Source organism: Oncorhynchus nerka, linkage group LG13 (assembly GCF_034236695.1).
Source record: "Oncorhynchus nerka isolate Pitt River linkage group LG13, Oner_Uvic_2.0, whole genome shotgun sequence".
Classification (NCBI taxonomy): Eukaryota; Metazoa; Chordata; class Actinopteri; order Salmoniformes; family Salmonidae; genus Oncorhynchus; species Oncorhynchus nerka.
The window spans coordinates 14,342,117-14,364,847 of record NC_088408.1 but is presented as its reverse complement, the minus strand read 5'-3'; positions in this window follow the sequence as shown (position 1 = coordinate 14,364,847).

Here is a 22,731-nt window from a genome sequence, read left to right as displayed (position 1 = left end):
ACCCCCCTCCCTTCATATGCTCAGCGTGGCTTTATAATGGCCAAAGTCTGCTCTGCTGTTCAACTGTTTAGCCAGGGTTTTCTGCCAGAGGGGAACTCAATAGATTAACACACTGTATTGGGATCGATGCAGGATCCACTCAAATATCTCACTTATCCCCCTCTGTCCATTCTCTACCATTCCATTCTCTACCATTCCATTCTCTGTCCATTCTCTACCATTCCATTCTCTGTCCATTCCATTCTCTTCCATTCTCTACCATTCCATTCTCTGTCCATTCCATTCTCTACCATTCCATTCTCTGTCCATTCCATTCTCTACCATTCCATTCTCTGTCCATTCTGTCCATTCCATTCTCTACCATTCCATTCTCTGTCCATTCCATTCTCTGTCCATTCCATTCTCTGTCCATTCCATTCTCTGTCCATTCCATTCTCTGTCCATTCCATTCTCTACCATTCCATTCTCTGTCCATTCCATTCTCTGTCCATTCTCTACCATTCCATTCTCGTCCATTCCATTCTCATCAATTCTCTACCATTCCATTCTCTACCATTCCATTCTTTGTCCATTCCATTCCATTCTCTACCATTGCATTCTCTACCATTCCATTCTCTGTCCATTCCATTCTCTGTCCATTCCATTCTCTACCATTCCATTCTCTACCATTGCATTCTTTGTCCATTCCATTCTCTGTCCATTCTCTACCATTGCATTCTTTGTCCATTCCATTCTCTGTCCATTCTCTACCATTCCATTCTCTGTCCATTCTCTACCATTCCATTCTCATTCCATTCTCTGTCCATTCTCTACCATTCCATTCTCTGTCCATTCTCTGTCCATTCCATTCTCTGTCCATTCTCTACCATTGCATTCTCTGTCCATTCCATTCTCTGTCCATTCTCTACCATTGCATTCTCTACCATTCCATTCTTTGTCCATTCCATTCTCTGTCCATTCTCTACCATTGCATTCTTTGTCCATTCCATTCTCTGTCCATTCTCTACCATTCCATTCTCTGTCCATTCTCTACCATTCCATTCTCATTCCATTCTCTGTCCATTCTCTACCATTCCATTCTCTGTCCATTCTCTGTCCATTCCATTCTCTACCATTCCATTCTCTGTCCATTCCATTCTTTGTCCATTCCATTCTCTGTCCATTCCATTCTCTGTCCATTCCATTCTCTACCATTCCATTCTCTACCATTCCATTCTTTGTCCATTCCATTCTCTGTCCATTCTCTACCATTGCATTCTTTGTCCATTCCATTCTCTGTCCATTCTCTACCATTCCATTCTCTGTCCATTCTCTACCATTCCATTCTCTGTCCATTCTCTACCATTCCATTCTCATTCCATTCTCTGTCCATTCTCTACCATTCCATTCTCTGTCCATTCTCTACCATTCCATTCTCTGTCCATTCTCTGTCCATTCCATTCTCTGTCCATTCCATTCTCTGTCCATTCCATTCTATGTCCATTCCATTCTCTACCATTCCATTCTCTGTCCATTCCATTCTCTACCAGTCCATTCTCTACCATTGCATTCTTTGTCCATTCCATTCTCTGTCCATTCTCTACCATTGCATTCTCTGTCATTCCATTCTCTGTCCATTCTCTACCATTCCATTCTCGTCAATTCTCTACCATTCCATTCTCTGTCCATTCTCTACCATTCCATTCTCTGTCCATTCTCTACCATTGCATTCTTTGTCCATTCTCTACCATTCCATTCTCTGTCCATTCTCTACCATTCCATTCTCTGTCCATTCTCTACCATTCCATTCTCTGTCCATTCTCTACCATTCCATTCTCTGTCCATTCTCTACCATTCCATTCTCTGTCCATTCTCTACCATTCCATTCTCTGTCCATTCTCTACCATTCCATTCTCTACCATTCCATTCTCTGTCCATTCTCTACCATTCCATTCTTTGTCCATTCCATTCTCTACCATTCCATTCCATTCTTTGTCCATTCCATTCTCTACCATTCCATTCTCTGTCCATTCCATTATCTGTCCATTCCATTCTCTACCATTCCATTCTCTGTCCATTCCATTCTCTGTCCATTCCATTCTCTACCATTCCATTCTTTGTCCATTCCATTCTCTGTCCATTCCATTCTCTACCATTCCATTCTCTGTCCATTCCATTCTCTACCATTCCATTCTCTACCATTCCATTCTCTGTCCATTCCATTCTCTGTCCATTCCATTCTCTACCATTCCATTCTCTGTCCATTCTCTACCATTCCATTCTCTGTCCATTCTCTACCATTCCATTCTCGTCCATTCCATTCTCTGTCCACTCTCTACCATTCCATTCTCTACCATTCCATTCCCTACCATTCCATTCTCTGTCCATTCTCTACCATTCCATTCTCATTCCATTCTCGTCAATTCTCTACCATTCCATTCTCTGTCCATTCTCTACCATTCCATTCTCTGTCCATTCTCTACCATTCCATTCTCGTCCATTCCATTCTCTACCATTCCATTCTCGTCCATTCTCTACCATTCCATTCTCTGTCCATTCTCTACCATTCCATTCTCTGTCCATTCCATTCTCTACCATTCCATTCTCTACCATTCCATTCTCTACCATTCCATTCTCTGTCCATTCCATTCTCTGTCCATTCCATTCTCTGTCCATTCCATTCTCTGTCCATTCTCTACCATTCCATTCTTTGTCCTTTCCATTCTCTGTCCATTCCATTCTCTACCATTCCATTCTCTGTCCACTCTCTACCATTCCATTCTCATTCCATTCTCGTCAATTCTCTACCATTCCATTTTCTGTCCATTCTCTACCATTCCATTCTCTGTCCATTCTCTACCATTCCATTCTCGTCCATTCCATTCTCTACCATTCCATTCTCGTCCATTCTCTACCATTCCATTCTCTGTCCATTCTCTACCATTCCATTCTCTGTCCATTCCATTCTCTACCATTCCATTCTCTGTCCATTCCATTCTCTACCATTCCATTCTCTGTCCATTCCATTCTCTACCATTCCATTCTCTGTCCATTCCATTCTCTGTCCATTCCATTCTCTGTCCATTCCATTCTCTGTCCATTCTCTACCATTCCATTCTTTGTCCTTTCCATTCTCTGTCCATTCCATTCTCTACCATTCCATTCTCTGTCCATTCTCTGTCCATTCCATTCTCTGTCCATTCCATTCTCTGTCCATGTCCATTCCATTCTTTGTCCATTCCATTCTCTACCATTGCATTCTCTGTCCATTCCATTCTCTGTCCATTCCATTCTCTGTCCATTCCATTCTTTGTCCATTCCATTCTCTGTCCATTCCATTCTCTGTCCATTCCATTCTCTGTCCATTCCATTCTCTGTCCATTCCATTCTCTGTCCATTCCATTTACTGTCCATTCCATTCTATACCATTCCATTCTCTACCATTGCATTCTCTGTCCATTCCATTCTCTGTCCATTCCATTCTCTACCATTCCATTCTCTGTCCATTCCATTCTCTACCATTCCATTCTCTGTCCATTCCATTCTCTACCATTGCATTCTCTGTCCATTCCATTCTTTGTCCATTCCATTCTCTACCATTCCATTCTCTGTCCATTCCATTCTCTGTCCATTCCATTCTCTACCATTCCATTCTCTGTCCATTCCATTCTCTGTCCATTCCATTCTCTACCATTCCATTCTCTGTCCATTCCATTCTCTACCATTCCATTCTCTGTCCATTCCATTCTCTGTCCATTCCATTCTCTGTCCATTCCATTCTTTGTCCATTCCATTCTCTACCATTCCATTCTCTGTCCATTCTCTACCATTGCATTCTCTGTCCATTCTCTAAGTCCTATACTGAGCAAAAACTAACTCCTTAAGTAGCCTTCTAGGTAGAAGTTTACCTTCAGCACAGCTCTAGGATCAGTTTATCCTAGCCCCAATTCTAACCTCAACCATTGAAAGGTATCCATCCCTGTATCAGTGGGTAGGGGCAACTTAAATCAAAGCACTCAAAAGGCATGTGCTGTTTATAAGTCCACATATAGAGTCGCACCGGTGCGTCAATATAAGTAACATAATAAAACATCACCATCAATCTGTTGGTTTAAGCGAGAACTATATGTCTGTCTACCGCATCCACCTGTGACGTTCTGCCACATCTGCGGTGGAAGGTGGCCGAGCGACAGCGGTGTTTGTCTGACTGAGACAGCCCATCTGCGGTGGAAGGTGGCCGAGCTACAGCGGTGTTTGTCTGACTGAGACAGCCCATCTGCGGTGGAAGGTGGCCGAGCTACAGCGGTGTTTGTCAGACTGAGACAACCCATCTGCGGTGGAAGGTGGCCCGAGCGACAGCGGTGTTTGTCTGACTGAGACAGCCCATCTGCGGTGGAAGGTGGCCGAGCGACAGCGGTGTTTGTCAGACTGAGACAACCCATCTGCGGTGGAAGGTGGTCGAATTACAGCGGTGTTTGTCTGACTGAGACAACCCATCTGCGGTGGAAGGTGGCCGAGCTACAGCGGTGTTTGTCAGACTGAGACATCCCGAAAATCGGTCTACTCACAAAAATGGCTGTAGCTTCCGAACAATTTGGCCTCCCGTTTTGCTCTACGAACCTTTTGGGCTACGAACTAACGCCACTGTGGAAAGGGGTGATTCTCACAAACACGATGACATCCTCTGTTCTGCTGTATGACCGGTTGAATTTGTTTTATGGGTGAATGGAGGTAGTAGTTTACCCAAGAAAAGGGGTTAAATGGAGTGCGTTCAGAAAGTATTCAGACCTTTTTGAATTTTCCATATTTTGTTACGTTACAGCCTTATATTAAAATGGATCCAATTATTTGAGGAAAAAACACAATACCCCATAATGACAAAGCATAAACATGTTTTCAGAAAACTAAAATATCACTTTTGTATTCAGACCCTTTACTCAGTGCTTTGTTGAAGCACCTTTGGTAGCGATTACAGTATCAAGTGTTCTTGGGTATGATGCTACAAGCTTGGCACACCTGTATTTGGGGAGTTTCTCCCATTCTTCTCTGCAGATCCTCTCAAGCTCCTTCAGGTTGGATGGGGAATGTTGCTGCACAGCTATTTCCAGGTCTCTCCAGAGATGTTCGATCAGGTTCAAGTCTGAACTCTGGCTGGGCCACTACAGGACATTGAGCCGTGTCCCAAAGCCACTCCTGCATTGTCTTGGCCGTATGCTTAGGGTCATTGTCCTGTTGGAAGGTGAACCTTTGCTCTGGAGCAGATTTTCATCAAGGATCGCTCTCTACTTTGTTCTGTTCATCTTTCCCTCGATCCCGACAAGTTTCACAGTCCCTGCCTCTGAAAAACATCCCCACAGCTTCGTCCATACGTGACGCTTGGCATTAGGTTCAAAAAGTTCAACTTGGTTTCATCAGACCAGAGAATCTTGTTTCTCATGATCTGAGAGTCCTTTAGGTGCCTTTTGGCAAACTCCAAGCGGGCTGTCATGTGCCTTTTACTGGGGAGTGGCTTCCGTCTGGCCACTCTACCATAAAGGCCTGATTGGTGGAGGGCTGCAGAGATGGTTGTCCTTCTGGAAGGTTCTCCCATCTCCACAGAGGAACTCTGGAGCTCTGTCAGAGTGACCATTGGGTTCTTGGTCACCTCCCTGACCAAGGCCCTTCTCCCCCGTTTGGCCGATGGGGCCAGCTTTAGGAAGAGTTGATGGTTTATACTTCTTCCATTTAAGAATGATTGACACCACTGTGTTCTTGGGGACCTCCAATGCTGCGGACATTTTTTAGTACCCTTCCCCAGATTTGTGCCTCGACACAATCCTGTCTCTGAGATCTACGGGCAATTCCTTCAACCTCGGCTTGGTTTTTGCTCAGACATTCACTATCAACAGTGGAACCTTTTCAAATAATGTCCACTCAATCGAATCCACCCCGATGGTCTCCAATCGAGTAATAGAGCAACCTCAGATGATCAATGGAAACAGGATGCACTTGAGCTCAATTTCGAGTCTCGTAGCAAAGGGGCTGAATACTTATGTAAATAAGGTATTTCTGTTTTTAATACATTTGTGAAAATGGCTAAACCTGTTTTCGCTTTGTCATTATGGGATATTGTGTGAGGATTGTTGAGAAAAAAGAAATAATTGTATCCATTTTAGAATATGGCTGTAACAAAATATGGAGAAAGTTGAAAAATGTTCAAATGCGGTGTGTGTGTGTGTGTATATATATATCCTGAGCCGTCTTATATATCCTAGATAGAAGACGGACACTTCAAAACATTTTTTTTTTGTGCGATTTATGAATGTTATTCAATGGGATTTGGTACTTAAGGCCAAAGTCAAAAAGCTAACTGATCCATGGTATGGCAGTCTCAACAATTCCATATCTCAGCTTATAACAGGTGGTTAGTGTGTTGGGCCAGTAACCCAAAGGTTGCTGGATCGAATCCCTGAGTTGATGAGGTAAAAAATCTGTTGTTCTCTCCCTGAACAAAGCAGTTAACCCACTGTTCCCTGGCAAGCCATCATTGTAAATAAGAATCTGTTCTTAACTGACATGCCTAGTTAAGTAAACATATTTTTGAAATTAACCCCCAATATCTTAGACTAGAGAAATAATATTGCAGTAATACAAAAATCACATTTCTCAGTGCAGTACTCAATTCTGACCAGTTGGTGTCAGCAAAGCTCTATTGTGGTTGTGTTGCGGTGCTGCACTAGATCAAATCAAATATTGTTTGCCTTTGGCTGACCCTATAAAACAACACATTTCACTGCCCCTATAAAACAACACATTTCACTGCCCCTATCTGGTATATGTGACAAAACATTATTTTTCAACAATGCAGAGAGAACAATTTGAAATAATAAATGCACAATGAGTAACGATAACTTGGCTATATACGCAGGGTACCGGTACAGAGTCCATGTGCAGGGGTATGAGGTAATTGAGGTAGATATGTATACTGAACAAAAATATAAACGCAACAATCTAATCTATGGATTTCACATGACTGGGCAGGGGCGCAGCCATGGTTGTGCATAGGCCCAGCCACTCAGAATGAGGTTTTCCCCACAAAAGGGCTTTATTAAAGACTCCTCAGCTTCACCAGCTGTCTGGGTGCATGGTCTCAGACGATCCTGTAGGTGAAGAAGCCGGATGTGCAGGTCCTGGGCTGGCGGGGTTACATGTGGTCTGCGGTTGTAAGGCCCGTTGGACTTACTGACAAATTCGCTGGGATTTAACCAAATTTGTGAATAACATTTGAGAGAAAGAAGCTTTTTGTGAATATGGAACATTTCTAGGATCTTTCAGCTCATGAAACATGGGACCAAAACTTGTGATTTATATTTTTGTTCAGTATACATATAGCACTGGAGGCTGCTGAGGGGAGGACAGCTCGTGGTAATGGATGGAACGGAATAAATGGAATGGTTTCAGACATGTAGTTTCCATGTGTTTGATAATATTCCATGCACTCCATTCCAGACATTATTATGAGCCGTCCTCCCTCAGCAGCCTCCACTGACATATACTCTATGTGGGGTAAAGTGACAGGATAGATAAACACCGTATGTAATGAGTCAAAAGAGTTAATGCAGATAGTTAACCTACCTGGACTAACTATTTAGCAAGCTTGGGGGTAGAAGCTGTTCAGGTTCCTGTTGGTTCCAGAATTGGTGCATCGGTACGACTTGCCATGCAGTAGCAGAGAGAACAGTCTGACTTGGGTTGTTGCTGGAGTCTTTGACAATTTTTTTGTTGTTGTATTTTTCACCCCTTTTTTCTCCCCAATTGGCAGTCTTGTCTCATCGCTGGAACTCCCATATGGGCTCGGGAGAGGCGAAGGTCGAGAGCCATGCGTCCTCCGAAACACAACCCAACTGCTTCTTGACACAATGCACATCCAAGCCGGAAGTCAGCCGCACCAATGTGTCAGAGGAAACACCGTACACCTGGCGACCTGGTCAGCGTGCACTGCGCCCGGCCCGCCACAGGAGTCGCTAGTGCGCGATGAGACAAGGACATCCCTGCCGGCCAAACCCTCCCTAACGACGCTGGGCCAATTGTACGCTGCCCCATGGGCCTCCCGGTCGGCTGCGACAGAGCCTGGACTCGAACCCAGAATCTCTAGTGGTACAGCTAGCAGTGCCTTAGACCACTGCGCCACTCGGGACGCTCTTCTCTTTGACAATTTTTAAGGCCTTACTCTGACACGGCCTGGTTTAAGGGTCCTGGATGGCAGGGAGCTCGGCCCCAGTGATGTACTGTGCCGTACTCACTACCCTCTGTAGTGCGGTCAGATGCCAAGCAGTTGCCATTCCAAGAGGTAATGCAGCCAATCAAGATGTTCTCAATAGTAGAACAGCTGTAGAACTTTATGAGTATCTGAGGGCCCATGCTGAATCTTTTCAGCCTCCTGAGGGGGAAGAGTTGTTGTGCCTTCTTCACGACTGTGTTGGTGTGTGTGGACCATGTCAATTCCTTAGTGATGTGGACACCGAGGAACTTGAAGCTCTCCACTTACAGCCCTGTCGATGTGGATGGGGGTGTTCTCACCCCCCATAGAAGATGAGGGAAGTGGTGCCTGAAACGGATGATGGTTGGGACAGGGGAAGGGAGGGAGGGGCACAGGCCTGCTGTGGAGGCACGCTTTCATCACAGCTCCCCGGTCATGTCTGCTGCTGCCAGAGAGAGAGGGAGCGAGAGAGACTTAGAAAGAGAGAGAACAAGAACCAGAGAGAGAAATCCCCATAACCGTGTCAAAGGCAGTGTGACTGCAGAGCTATTATGGATGAGAGCGAGGCAGGGGCCACCAGGCTCAGAGGGTCAGTGGGATGTGTTCACAGCAACATAGGGAGCTAATTAGACCGTGAAAGTGTGACACTCCGCTAAATTACTGACAGTATCCTGTCCCTGTATGTCAAATAAAACAAAATTAAATCAAATGTTATATGTCACATGCGCCGAATACAACAGGTAGACCTTACAGTGAAATGCTTACTTACAAGCCCTTAACCAACTGCAGTTTTAAGGAAATGGCTAAAAACAAAAGTTACAGAAAAGATAAGAAAAACAAATAATTAAAGAGCAGCAGTAAATAACAATAGCAGGGCTACATACAGGGGGTACCGGTACAGAGTCAATGTGTCAATGTGCGGGGGCACCGGTGTCGAGGTAATTGAGATGCAAATCATCTGGATAGGCATTTGATTAGAAGTTCAGGAGTCTTATGGCTTGGGGGTAGAAGCTGTTTAGAAGCCTCTTGAACCTAGACTTGGCACTCCGGTACCGCTTGCCGTGAGGTAGCAGAGAGAACAGTCTATGACTAGAGTGGCTGGAGTCTTTGATTTTTAGGGCCTTCCTCTGACACCACCTGGTATAGAGGTCCTGGATGGCAGGAAGCTTGGCCTCGGTGATGTACTGGGCCGTACACACTACCATCTGTAGTGCCTTGCGGTCGGGGGCCGAGCAGTTGCAATACCAGGCAGTGACGCAACCGGACAGGATGCTCTCGATGGTGCAGCTGTAAAATCTTTTGAGGATCTGAGGACCCATGCCAAATTGTTTCAGTCTCCTGAGGGGGAATAGGTTTTGTCGTGCCCTCTTCACGACTGTCTTGGTGTGCTTTGTTGGTGATGTGGATGCCAAGGAACTTGAAGCTCTCAACCTGCTCCACTGCAGTGTGTGCGTTTGTACGTGTGTGCGCGAGTGTGCTTCCGTTTGTGTGTGTGTATTTGAATGCGGATGTGATTGTATAAGACAATGTAAAATGTACAAGTTAACATGAACAGCTTTATCAACAGGAGAAGGATTAACCACAATGACTGCACCCTCAAGGGTGATTTATCTTCAGTATGGTAGAGCACAGACTGCACCCTACCAACCAAATGAGTCATCTGTGTCAATGTCACTGGCACTGCCCCAGAGTCCACTCACCCACTGCACTGGCACTCACACCTTTCTGTCTTTCTTATCCAGGATTACCTTTCACCTTGGTGCTACTTTGGAACAAAGGCACTCTCTCAGGTATCTGCCTCACTGTCGGTGTGATACAGAAACCAGGTGTTCCTTGCCCTGCCCAGTGCAGCCAAGAGTCACCATCACCCTGTCACATTCGCTAGGCTAGGGTACACAACAGAAAACGGTTTAAAATATTTAGAAATGGAAAACTAAAATGACAGAGTTTCTTATTGGAGAAGTCTGGTAGTCCCTCCCTGTTTCAGTCTTTTTTCTTACGTTTGGTGCCTAACGAATACAACCTTGGCTTGGTTAAAGATGAACTGTCATGGCGTCTTTGTCAATAAGCTCCGTCGTTCCTGTCTCTCTTAAGCGAGGTGAAGAGAAGCTTCTCTCTATACTCTAAGTTGTATGTTTATACTATACTGTAAGTTGTTTTTATACTATACTGTAAGTTGTATGCTTATACTGTACTGTAAGTCGTGTGTTTATACTGTAAACTGTATGCTGTAAGCCGTAAGCCGTATGCTGTAAATCGTAAGCCGTATGCTAAATGTAAATGTAAAAATGTAAGCCGTATGCTGTAAGCCGTATGCTGTAAATCGTAAGCCGTATGCCGTATGCTGTAAATCGTATGCTGTAAATCGTATGCTGTAAGCCGTATGCTGTAAATTGTATGTGCATGCTGTAAACCGTATGCTGTAAATCGTATGTGCATGCTGTAAGCCGTATGCTGTAAATTGTATGTGCGTGCTGTAAGCCGTATGCTGTAAATCGTATATGCATGCTGTAAATCGTATGCTGTAAATCGTATGCTGTAAATCGTATTCTGTAAGCCGTATGCTGTAAGTCGTATATGCATGCTGTAAGCCGTATGCTGTAAATCGTATGTGCATGCTGTAAGCCGTATGCTGTAAGTCGTATATGCATGCTGTAAGCCGTATGCTGTAAATCGTATATGCATGCTGTAAGCCGTATGCTGTAAATCGTATGTGCGTGCTGTAAGTCGTATATGCATGCTGTAAGCCGTATGCTGTAAATCGTATGCTGTAAATCGTATGCTGTAAGCCGTATGCTGTAAGTCGTATATGCATGCTGTAAGCCGTATGCTGTAAATCGTATGTGCGTGCTGTAAGTCGTATATGCATGCTGTAAATCGTATGCTGTAAATCGTATGCTGTAAGCCGTATGCTGTAAGTCGTATATGCATGCTGTAAGCCGTATGCTGTAAATCGTAAGCCGTATGCTGTAAGCCGTATGCTGTAAGCCGTATGCTGTAAATCGTAAGCCGTATGCTGTAAGCCGTATGCTGTAAATCGTAAGCCGTATGCTGTAAGCCGTATGCTGTAAATCGTATGCTGTAAATCGTATGCTGTAAGCCGTATGCTGTAAGTCGTATATGCATGCTGTAAGCCGTATGCTGTAAATTGTATGTGCATGCTGTAAGCCGTATGCTGTAAGTCGTATATGCATGCTGTAAGCCGTATGCTGTAAGTCGTATATGCATGCTGTAAGCCGTATGCTGTAAATCGTATGCTGTAAATCGTATGCTGTAAGCCGTATATGCATGCTGTAAGCCGTATGCTGTAAATCGTATGTGCGTGCTGTAAATCGTAAGCCGTATGCTGTAAGCCGTATGCTGTAAGCCGTATGCTGTAAATCGTAAGCCGTATGCTGTAAGCCGTATGCTGTAAGCCGTATTTTGTAAACCGTATGCTGTAAATCGTATGTGTATGCTGTAAGTCTTATGCTGTAAGCCATTTGTGTACGCTGTAAATCGTATGTGTATGCTGTAAACCGTATGTGCATGTTGTAAATCGTATGCTGTAAACCGTATGCTGTAAATCGTATGTGTACGCTGTAAACCGTATGTGCATGTTGTAAATCGTATGCTGTAAATCGTATGCTGTAAACCGTATGCTGTAAATCGTATGTGTACGCTGTAAACCGTATGTGCATGTTGTAAATCGTATGCTGTAAATCGTATGCTGTAAACCGTATGCTGTAAATCGTATGTGCATGCTGTAAATCGTATGTGTATGCTGTAAATCGTATGTGTATGCTGTAAATCGTATGTGTATGCTGTAAGCCGTATGCTGTAAATCGTATGTGCATGCTGTAAATCGTATGTGCATGCTGTAAATCGTATGTGTACGCTGTAAACCGTATGTGCATGTTGTAAATCGTATGCTGTAAATCGTATGCTGTAAACCGTATGCTGTAAATCGTATGTGTACGCTGTAAACCGTATGTGCATGTTGTAAATCGTATGCTGTAAATCGTATGCTGTAAACCGTATGCTGTAAATCGTATGTGCATGCTGTAAATCGTATGTGTATGCTGTAAATCGTATGTGTATGCTGTAAGCCGTATGCTGTAAATCGTATGTGCATGCTGTAAATCGTATGTGCATGCTGTAAATCGTATGTGTATGCTGTAAGCCGCATGCTGTAAATCGTATGTGCATGCTGTAAATCGTATGTGCATGCTGTAAGCCGTATACTGTAAGCCGTATGTGTATGCTGTAAGCCGTATGTGTATGCTGTAAGTCGTATGCTGTAAGCCGTATGTGCATGCTGTAAGCCGTATGTGCATGCTGTAAATCGCATGTGCGTGCTGTAAATCGTAAGCCGTATGCTGTAAGCCGTATGCTGTAAGCCGTATGCTGTAAATCGTAAGCCGTATGCCGTATGCTGTAAATCGTATGCTGTAAATCGTATGCTGTAAGCCGTATGCTGTAAGCCGTATGCTGTAAGCCGTATGCTGTAAATCGTAAGCCGTATGCTGTAAGCCGTATTTTGTAAACCGTATGCTGTAAATCGTATGTGTATGCTGTAAGTCTTATGCTGTAAGCCGTTTGTGTACGCTGTAAATCGTATGTGTATGCTGTAAACCGTATGTGCAGGTTGTAAATCGTATGCTGTAAACCGTATGCTGTAAATCGTATGTGTACGCTGTAAACCGTATGTGCATGTTGTAAATCGTATGCTGTAAATCGTATGCTGTAAACCGTATGCTGTAAATCGTATGTGTACGCTGTAAACCGTATGTGCATGTTGTAAATCGTATGCTGTAAATCGTATGCTGTAAACCGTATGCTGTAAATCGTATGTGCATGCTGTAAATCGTATGTGTATGCTGTAAATCGTATGTGTATGCTGTAAATCGTATGTGTATGCTGTAAGCCGTATGCTGTAAATCGTATGTGCATGCTGTAAATCGTATGTGCATGCTGTAAATCGTATGTGTATGCTGTAAATCGTATGTGTATGCTGTAAGCCGCATGCTGTAAATCGTATGTGCATGCTGTAAATCGTATGTGCATGCTGTAAGCCGTATACTGTAAGCCGTATGTGTATGCTGTAAGCCGTATGTGTATGCTGTAAGTCGTATGCTGTAAGCCGTATGTGCATGCTGTAAGCCGTATGTGCATGCTGTAAATCGTATGTGCGTGCTGTAAATCGTAAGCCGTATGCTGTAAGCCGTATGCTGTAAGCCGTATGCTGTAAATCGTAAGCCGTATGCCGTATGCTGTAAATCGTATGCTGTAAGCCGTATGCTGTAAATCGTATGTGCATGCTGTAAGCCGTATGCTGTAAATCGTATGTGCATGCTGTAAGCCGTATGCTGTAAATTGTATGTGCGTGCTGTAAGCCGTATGCTGTAAATCGTATATGCATGCTGTAAATCGTATGCTGTAAATCGTATGCTGTAAATCGTATGCTGTAAGCCGTATGCTGTAAGTCGTATATGCATGCTGTAAGCCGTATGCTGTAAATCGTATGTGCATGCTGTAAGCCGTATGCTGTAAGTCGTATATGCATGCTGTAAGCCGTATGCTGTAAATCGTATGTGCGTGCTGTAAGTCGTATATGCATGCTGTAAGCCGTATGCTGTAAATCTTATGCTGTAAATCGTATGCTGTAAGCCGTATGCTGTAAGTCGTATATGCATGCTGTAAGCCGTATGCTGTAAATCGTATGTGCGTGCTGTAAGTCGTATATGCATGCTGTAAATCGTATGCTGTAAGTCGTATATGCATGCTGTAAGCCGTATGCTGTAAATTGTATGTGCATGCTGTAAGCCGTATGCTGTAAGTCGTATATTCATGCTGTAAGCCGTATGCTGTAAATCGTATGTGCGTGCTGTAAGTCGTATATGCATGCTGTAAATCGTATGCTGTAAATCGTATGCTGTAAGCCGTATGCTGTAAGTCGTATATGCATGCTGTAAGCCGTATGCTGTAAATTGTATGTGCATGCTGGTAGCCGTATGCTGTAAGTCGTATATGCATGCTGTAAGCCGTATGCTGTAAATCGTATATGCATGCTGTAAGCCGTATGCTGTAAATGGTATGTGCGTGCTGTAAGTCGTATGCTGTAAATATGCATGCTGTAAGTCCGTATGCTGTAAATCGTATGCTGTAAATCGTATGCTGTAAATCGTATGCTGTAAGCCGTATATGCATGCTGTAAGCCGTATGCTGTAAATCGTATGTGCGTGCTGTAAATCGTAAGCCGTATGCTGTAAGCCGTATGCTGTAAGCCGTATGCTGTAAATCGTAAGCCGTATGCTGTAAGCCGTATGCTGTAAGCCGTATTTTGTAAACCGTATGCTGTAAATCGTATGTGTATGCTGTAAGTCTTATGCTGTAAGCCGTTTGTGTACGCTGTAAACCGTATGTGCATGTTGTAAATCGTATGCTGTAAACCGTATGCTGTAAATCGTATGTGTACGCTGTAAACCGTATGTGCATGTTGTAAATCGTATGCTGTAAATCGTATGCTGTAAACCGTATGCTGTAAATCGTATGTGCATGCTGTAAATCGTATGTGTATGCTGTAAATCGTATGTGTATGCTGTAAGCCGTATGCTGTAAATCGTATGTGCATGCTGTAAATCGTATGTGAATGCTGTAAATCGTATGTGTATGCTGTAAGCCGCATGCTGTAAATCGTATGTGCATGCTGTAAATTGTATGTGCATGCTGTAAGCCGTATACTGTAAGCCGTATGTGTATGCTGTAAGCCGTATGTGTATGCTGTAAGTCGTATGCTGTAAGCCGTATGTGCATGCTGTAAGCCGTATGTGCATGCTGTAAATCGTATGTGCGTGCTGTAAATCGTAAGCCGTATGCTGTAAGCCGTATGCTGTAAGCCGTATGCTGTAAATCGTAAGCCGTATGCCGTATGCTGTAAATCGTATGCTGTAAATCGTATGCTGTAAGCCGTATGCTGTAAGCCGTATGCTGTAAGCCGTATGCTGTAAATCGTAAGCCGTATGCTGTAAGCCGTATGCTGTAAGCCGTATTTTGTAAACCGTATGCTGTAAATCGTATGTGTATGCTGTAAGTCTTATGTTGTAAGCCGTTTGTGTACGCTGTAAATCGTATGTGTATGCTGTAAACCGTATGTGCATGTTGTAAATCGTATGCTGTAAACCGTATGCTGTAAATCGTATGTGTACGCTGTAAACCGTATGTGCATGTTGTAAATCGTATGCTGTAAATCGTATGCTGTAAACCATATGCTGTAAATCGTATGTGTACGCTGTAAACCGTATGTGCATGTTGTAAATCGTATGCTGTAAATCGTATGCTGTAAACCGTATGCTGTAAATCGTATGTGCATGCTGTAAATCGTATGTGTATGCTGTAAATCGTATGTGTATGCTGTAAATCGTATGTGTATGCTGTAAGCCGTATGCTGTAAATCGTATGTGCATGCTGTAAATCGTATGTGCATGCTGTAAATCGTATGTGCATGCTGTAAATCGTATGTGTATGCTGTAAGCCGCATGCTGTAAATCGTATGTGCATGCTGTAAATCGTATGTGTATGCTGTAAGTCGTATGCTGTAAGCCGTATGTGCATGCTGTAAGCCGTATGTGTATGCTGTAAGTCGTATGCTGTAAGCCGTATGTGCATGCTGTAAGCCGTATGTGCATGCTGTAAATCGTATGTGCGTGCTGTAAATCGTAAGCTGTAAGCCGTATGCTGTAAATCGTAAGCCGTATGCCGTATGCTGTAAATCGTATGCTGTAAATCGTATGCTGTAAGCCGTATGCTGTAAATCGTATGTGCATGCTGTAAGCCGTATGCTGTAAATCGTATGTGCATGCTGTAAGCCGTATGCTGTAAATTGTATGTGCGTGCTGTAAGCCGTATGCTGTAAATCGTATATGCATGCTGTAAATCGTATGCTGTAAATCGTATGCTGTAAATCGTATGCTGTAAGCCGTATATGCATGCTGTAAGCCGTATGCTGTAAATCGTATGTGCATGCTGTAAGCCGTATGTTGTAAGTCGTATATGCATGCTGTAAGCCGTATGCTGTAAATCGTATATGCATGCTGTAAGCCGTATGCTGTAAATCGTATGTGCGTGCTGTAAGTCGTATATGCATGCTGTAAGCCGTATGCTGTAAATCGTATGCTGTAAATCGTATGCTGTAAGCCGTATGCTGTAAGTCGTATATGCATTTTGTAAGCCGTATGCTGTAAATCGTATGTGCGTGCTGTAAGTCGTATATGCATGCTGTAAATCGTATGCTGTAAATCGTATGCTGTAAGCCGTATGCTGTAAGTCGTATATGCATGCTGTAAGCCGTATGCTGTCAATCGTAAGCCGTATGCTGTAAGCCGTATGCTGTAAGCCGTATGCTGTAAATCGTAAGCCGTATGCTGTAAGCCGTATGCTGTAAATCGTATGCTGTAAATCGTATGCTGTAAGCCGTATGCTGTAAGTCGTATATGCATGCTGTAAGCCGTATGCTGTAAATTGTATGTGCATGCTGTAAGCCGTATGCTGTAAGTCGTATATGCATGCTGTAAGCCGTATGCTGTAAATCGTATATGCATGCTGTAAGCCGTATGCTGTAAATCGTATGTGCGTGCTGTAAGTCGTATATGCATGCTGTAAGCCGTATGCTGTAAATCGTATGCTGTAAATCGTATGCTGTAAGCCGTATATGCATGCTGTAAGCCGTATGCTGTAAATCGTATGTGCGTGCTGTAAATCGTAAGCCGTATGCTGTAAGCCGTATGCTGTAAACCGTATGCTGTAAATCGTAAGCCGTATGCTGTAAGCCGTATGCTGTAAGCCGTATTTTGTAAACCGTATGCTGTAAATCGTATGTGTATGCTGTAAGTCTTATGCTGTAAGCCGTTTGTGTACGCTGTAAATCGTATGTGTATGCTGTAAACCGTATGTGCATGTTGTAAATCGTATGCTGTAAACCGTATGCTGTAAATCGTATGTGTACGCTGTAAACCGTATGTGCATGTTGTAAATCGTATGCTGTAAATCGTATGCTGTAAACCGTATGCTGTAAATCGTATGTGTACGCTGTAAACCGTATGTGCATGTTGTAAATCGTATGCTGTAAACCGTATGCTGTAAATCGTATGTGCATGCTGTAAATCGTATGTGTATGCTGTAAATCATATGTGTATGCTGTAAATCGTATGTGTATGCTGTAAATCGTATGTGTATGCTGTAAGCCGTATGCTGTAAATCGTATGTGCATGCTGTAAATCGTATGTGCATGCTGTAAATCGTATGTGCATGCTGTAAATCGTATGTGTATGCTGTAAATCGTATGTGTATGCTGTAAGCCGCATGCTGTAAATCGTATGTGCATGCTGTAAATCGTATGTGCATGCTGTAAATCGTATGTGTATGCTGTAAGCCGTATACTGTAAGCCGTATGTGTATGCTGTAAGCCGTATGTGTATGCTGTAAGTCGTATGCTGTAAGCCGTATGTGCATGCTGTAAGCCGTATGTGCATGCTGTAAGCCGTATGTGTATGCTGTAAACCGTATGTGTATGCTGTAAACCGTATGTGAATGCTGTAAACCGTATGTGTATGCTGTAAATCGTATGTGCATGCTGTAAATCGTATGTGTATGCTGTAAGCCGTATGTGTATGCTGTAAATCGTATGTGTATGCTGTAAGCCATATGCTGTAAGCCGTATGTGCATGCTGTAAGCCTTATGTGTATGCTGTAAACCGTATGTGTATGCTGTAAACCGTATGTGTATGCTGTAAACCGTATGTGTATGCTGTAAACCGTATGCTGTAAACCGTATGTGTATGCTGTAAACCGTATGTGTATGCTGTAAACCGTACGTGTATGCTGTAAACCGTATGTGTATGCTGTAAACCGTATGCTGTAAACCGTATGTGTATGCTGTAAACCGTACTGGCTTTGGTCGGCCATTGAGAGACTGCAGAGGCAGTCAGGCAGTACTGAGAAAGAATTTGTTTAGTTTTTTTAGAGGTGTGAGTGTATTGTGTGCATGTGTGTACTGTTGGTGTGTTTGCGTACTGGACAGTGCAACACAGACTCTAGTCCTAGTTGGTTGAGTTGGCAGGATGCTGATAGTGCACCTTAGACAGGTAGCTACTCTGTTCTGTTTCTCTGTTTTAGTCTCTCTGATCTCTCTCTGTGTGTGTGTGTGTCTTCCCTTCAACTAGGAGTTCCCTACCGTACTCATTTTCACCATAACAACACAGCAGCAGCCTTAGAAAAGTACTGCTTTGTGTTTATCAGTTTATCAGGCAGTGTGTTATACTGCATGTTGCCCCACCCAGCCTGGACACACATAAACACACACACACACATACTTGTACACACACACGCATACACATACACGTACACAAACTCAGCTAAAAAAAGAAACATCCTCTCACTGTCAACTGCGTTTATTTTCAGCAAACAAATATGTATAAATATTTGTATGAACATAACAAGACTCGGGCATAAACTGAACATGTTCCACAGACATGTGACTAACAGAAATTGAATAATGTGTCCCTGAACAAAGGGGGGGGGTCAAAATCAAAAGTAACAGTCTACTATGTGTCTAAAACCATTCTATTTATTCCGTTCCATCCATTACCATGGGCTGTCCTCCCCTCAGCAGCCTCCAGTGCTATATGTATACTGAACAAAAATATAATCACAAGTTTTGGTCCCATGTTTCATGAGCTGAAAGATCCTAGAAATGTTCTATGGCCACCAGCTGAATTAAGTACTGCAGTGCATCTCCTCCTCATGGACTGCACCAATTGCCAATTCTTGCTGTGAGATGTTATCCCACTCTTCCACCAAGGCCATCAAGTTCCCGCTCCGATCCCGCCCCAGAGTACAGGCCTCGGTGTAAAGCTCGTTCCTTCGGCGATAAACGCGAATCCGACCATCACCCCTGGTGAGACAAAACACGTCAGTGAAGAGCACTTTTTGCCAGTCCTGTCTGGTCTAGCGATGGTGGGTTTGTGCCCGCAGGCAACGTTGTTGCCGGTGATGTCTGGTGAGGACTTGCCTTACAACAGGCCTACAAGCCCTCAGTACAGCCTCTCTCAGCCTATTGCAGACAGTCTGAGCACTGATGGAGGGATTGTGCTTTCCTCGTGTAACTTGGGCAGTTGTTGTTGCCATCCTGTACCTGTCCAGCAGGTGTGATGTTTGGATGTACAGATCCTGTACAGGTGTTGTTACACGTGGTCTGCCACTGCGAGGACGATCAGCTGTCCGTCCTGTCTCCCTGTAGCGCTGTCTAAGGCGTCTCACAGTACAGACATTGCAATTTATTGCCATGGCCACATCTGCAGTCCTCATGCCTCCTTGCAGCATACCTAAGGCACATTCACACAGATGAGCAGGGACCCTGGGCATCTTTCTTTCAATGTTTTTCCAGTCAGTAGAAAGGCCTTTTTAGTGTCCTAAGTTTTCATAACTGTGACCTTAATTGCCTACCGTCTGTAAGCAGTGTCTTAACGACCGTTCCACAGGTGCATGTTCATTATTTGTTTATGGTTCATTGAACAAGCATGGGAAACAGTATTTAAACCCTTTACAATGAGGATCTGTGTAGTTATTTTGATTTTTATGAATTATAATTGAAAGACAGGGTCCTGAAAAAGGGATGTTTCTTTTTTTGCTGAGTTTACATGTACACACACACAAACACACACAAATGCATACACGCACATACATGTACGTACACACACACATACATACACACACATACATGTACACACACACATGCATGTACACACACATACATGTACACACACACACACACACACACATTCATGTACACACACACACACATACATGTACGTAAACACACATACATACATGTACACACACATACATGTACAAACACATACATGTACACACACACACACGTACACACACATGTACACACAAATACACATACGTGTACACACATACATGTACACACACACATACAGTGGCTTGTGAATGTATTCATCCCCCTTAAAGATTTTTTGGGGGTTTGTATCATTTGATTTACTCAACATGCCTACCACTTTGAAGCAAAAATATTTTTTATTATGGAACAAACAAGAAATACGACAAAAAAAAACAGACAACTTTAGCATGCATAACTATTCACCCCATTCTTCAAGGCAAAACTACTCCTGCTCCTTTAAGTTGGATGGGTTCCACTGGTGTATAGCAATCTTTAAGTCATACCAAAGATTCTCAATTGGATTGATGTCTAGACTTTGACTAGGCCATTCCAAGACATTTAAATGTTTCCCCTTATTAAAGCACTCAAGTGTTGCTTTAGCAGTATGCTTAGGGTCATTGTTCTGCTGGAAGGTGAACCTCCGTCCCATTCTCAAATCTCTGGAAGACTGAAACGGGTTTCCCTCAAGAATTTCCCTGTATTTAGCGCCATCCATCATTCCTTCAATTCTGACCAGTTTCCCAGTCCCTGACGATGAAAAACTGTGGGGATGGTGTTCTCGGGGTGATGAGAGGTGTTGAGTTTGCACCAGACATAGCGTTTTCCTTGATGGCCAAAAAGCTTAGTTTTAGTCTCTTCTGACCAGAGTTCTTTCTTCCATATGTTTGGGGACTCTCCCACATGCCTTTTGGCGAACACCAAACATTTGCTTATTTTTTTCTGGCCACTCTTCCGTAAAGCCCAGCTCTGTGGAGTGTATGGTTTAAAGTGGTCCTATGGACAGATACTCCAATCTCCGCTGTGGGGCAGCTCCTTCAGGGTGATCTTTGGTCTCTTTGTTTCCTTTCTGATTAATGCCCTCCTTGCCTGGTCCGTGAGTTTTGGTGGGCGGCTCTCTCTTGGCAGGTTTGTTGTGGTGCCATATTCTTAAAAAAAAAAAAATGGATTTAATGGTGTTCCGTGGGATGATAAAAGTTTCAGATATTGTTTTTATAACCCAACCCTGATCTGTTCTTCTCCACAACTTTGTCCCTGACCTGTTTGGAGAGCTCCTTGGTCTTCATGGTGTCGCTTACTTGGTGGTACCCCTTGCTTGGAGGTGTTGCAGACTCTGGGGCCTTTCAGAACACACACACACACACACACACACACACACACACACACACACACACACACACACACACACACACACACACACACACACACACACACACACACACACACGTGTACACACATACACACACACACACACACATACATGTGTACACACACACACATGTACACACGCACATGTACACACACACGTACACACACACACACATACATGTACACACACACACACACACACACACACAGAGTTAGCCTAGTACCTAATACAAATTGAGCCAGACATCCTGGGCATGTATAACCCGACTCCCACACATAGTTGGGTTATATCCAGACATGGCTGCTTCCCACTGTTTTTATCCAACATTATGTAAATGATCAGATGACACCCATACATACAGACTAGTTCCCTTTCTGTCTGTTCACCTGATGAAACACACTGAAGCTATGGGAATACACTGCATCATGGATTTAATGTAGCAATTTTTGGAGGAAACAGAAATCTGTCTGTTTTTTTGGGGGGGGGTGGGGTCGTCATTTGAGTCAGTTTGTTAAACCATGAAAAATAATCTTGCAGCAATAGGATTGTGGATTATAATTAATGGCCATTTTTGTCAGGGTTGATACATTTTTTATTTGGGCAAATCAAGTCTGAAAATTTTAAGTGGAAATTATAAACTTTAGAAGCCTCTAAACTTAAAATACACAACAAGGTTGGACAATTCTCAGCAACAAAAAAGAGTGATCAAATTAAGATCTAACATGTGGAGCACCAGCCCCAGAGCTCTTTTTGAGTACACAAAGTACACAAAATAGCTCGCCAACCAACCAGCCCCCATTTAATGTATCTCTTCTCTGTTCTGTTCATTCATTCACATCGCTGTATCTCACCACTGCATTGTAAAACAATACAGCTCTAACACCCCTTCAGCTTAACATCCCTGTTTTCACCCCCAGGCTCCACCAGCACCGCCTGGGCTCCCTGCATCCACCTCTTATGTAAGCAAGATGGAGAGAGAGAATACATATATAAAGACATGTTTAAAGACCCATATATAAACATGTTTGAAGAGAAACATTGGAAGGGGAGGGATGTGGTCCACGTGGCTTTAAAGGGAGACGTTGTGTTGCCTTTATCTGTCAGGGACCAGATGCACAGGGCTGGGTGTTATGTGTTGTGTTGCCTTTATCTGTCAGGGACCAGATGCACAGGGCTGGGTGTTATGTGTTGTGTTGCCTTTATCTGTCAGGGACCAGATGCACAGGGCTGGGTGTTATGTGTTGTGTTGCCTTTATCTGTCAGGGACCAGATGCACAGGGCTTGGTGTTATGTGTTGTGTTGCCTTTATCTGTCAGGGACCAGATGCACAGGGCTGGGTGTTATGTGTTGTGTTCCCTTTATCTGTCAGGGACCAGATGCACAGGGCTGGGTGTTATGCGTTGTGTTGCCTTTATCTGTCAGGGA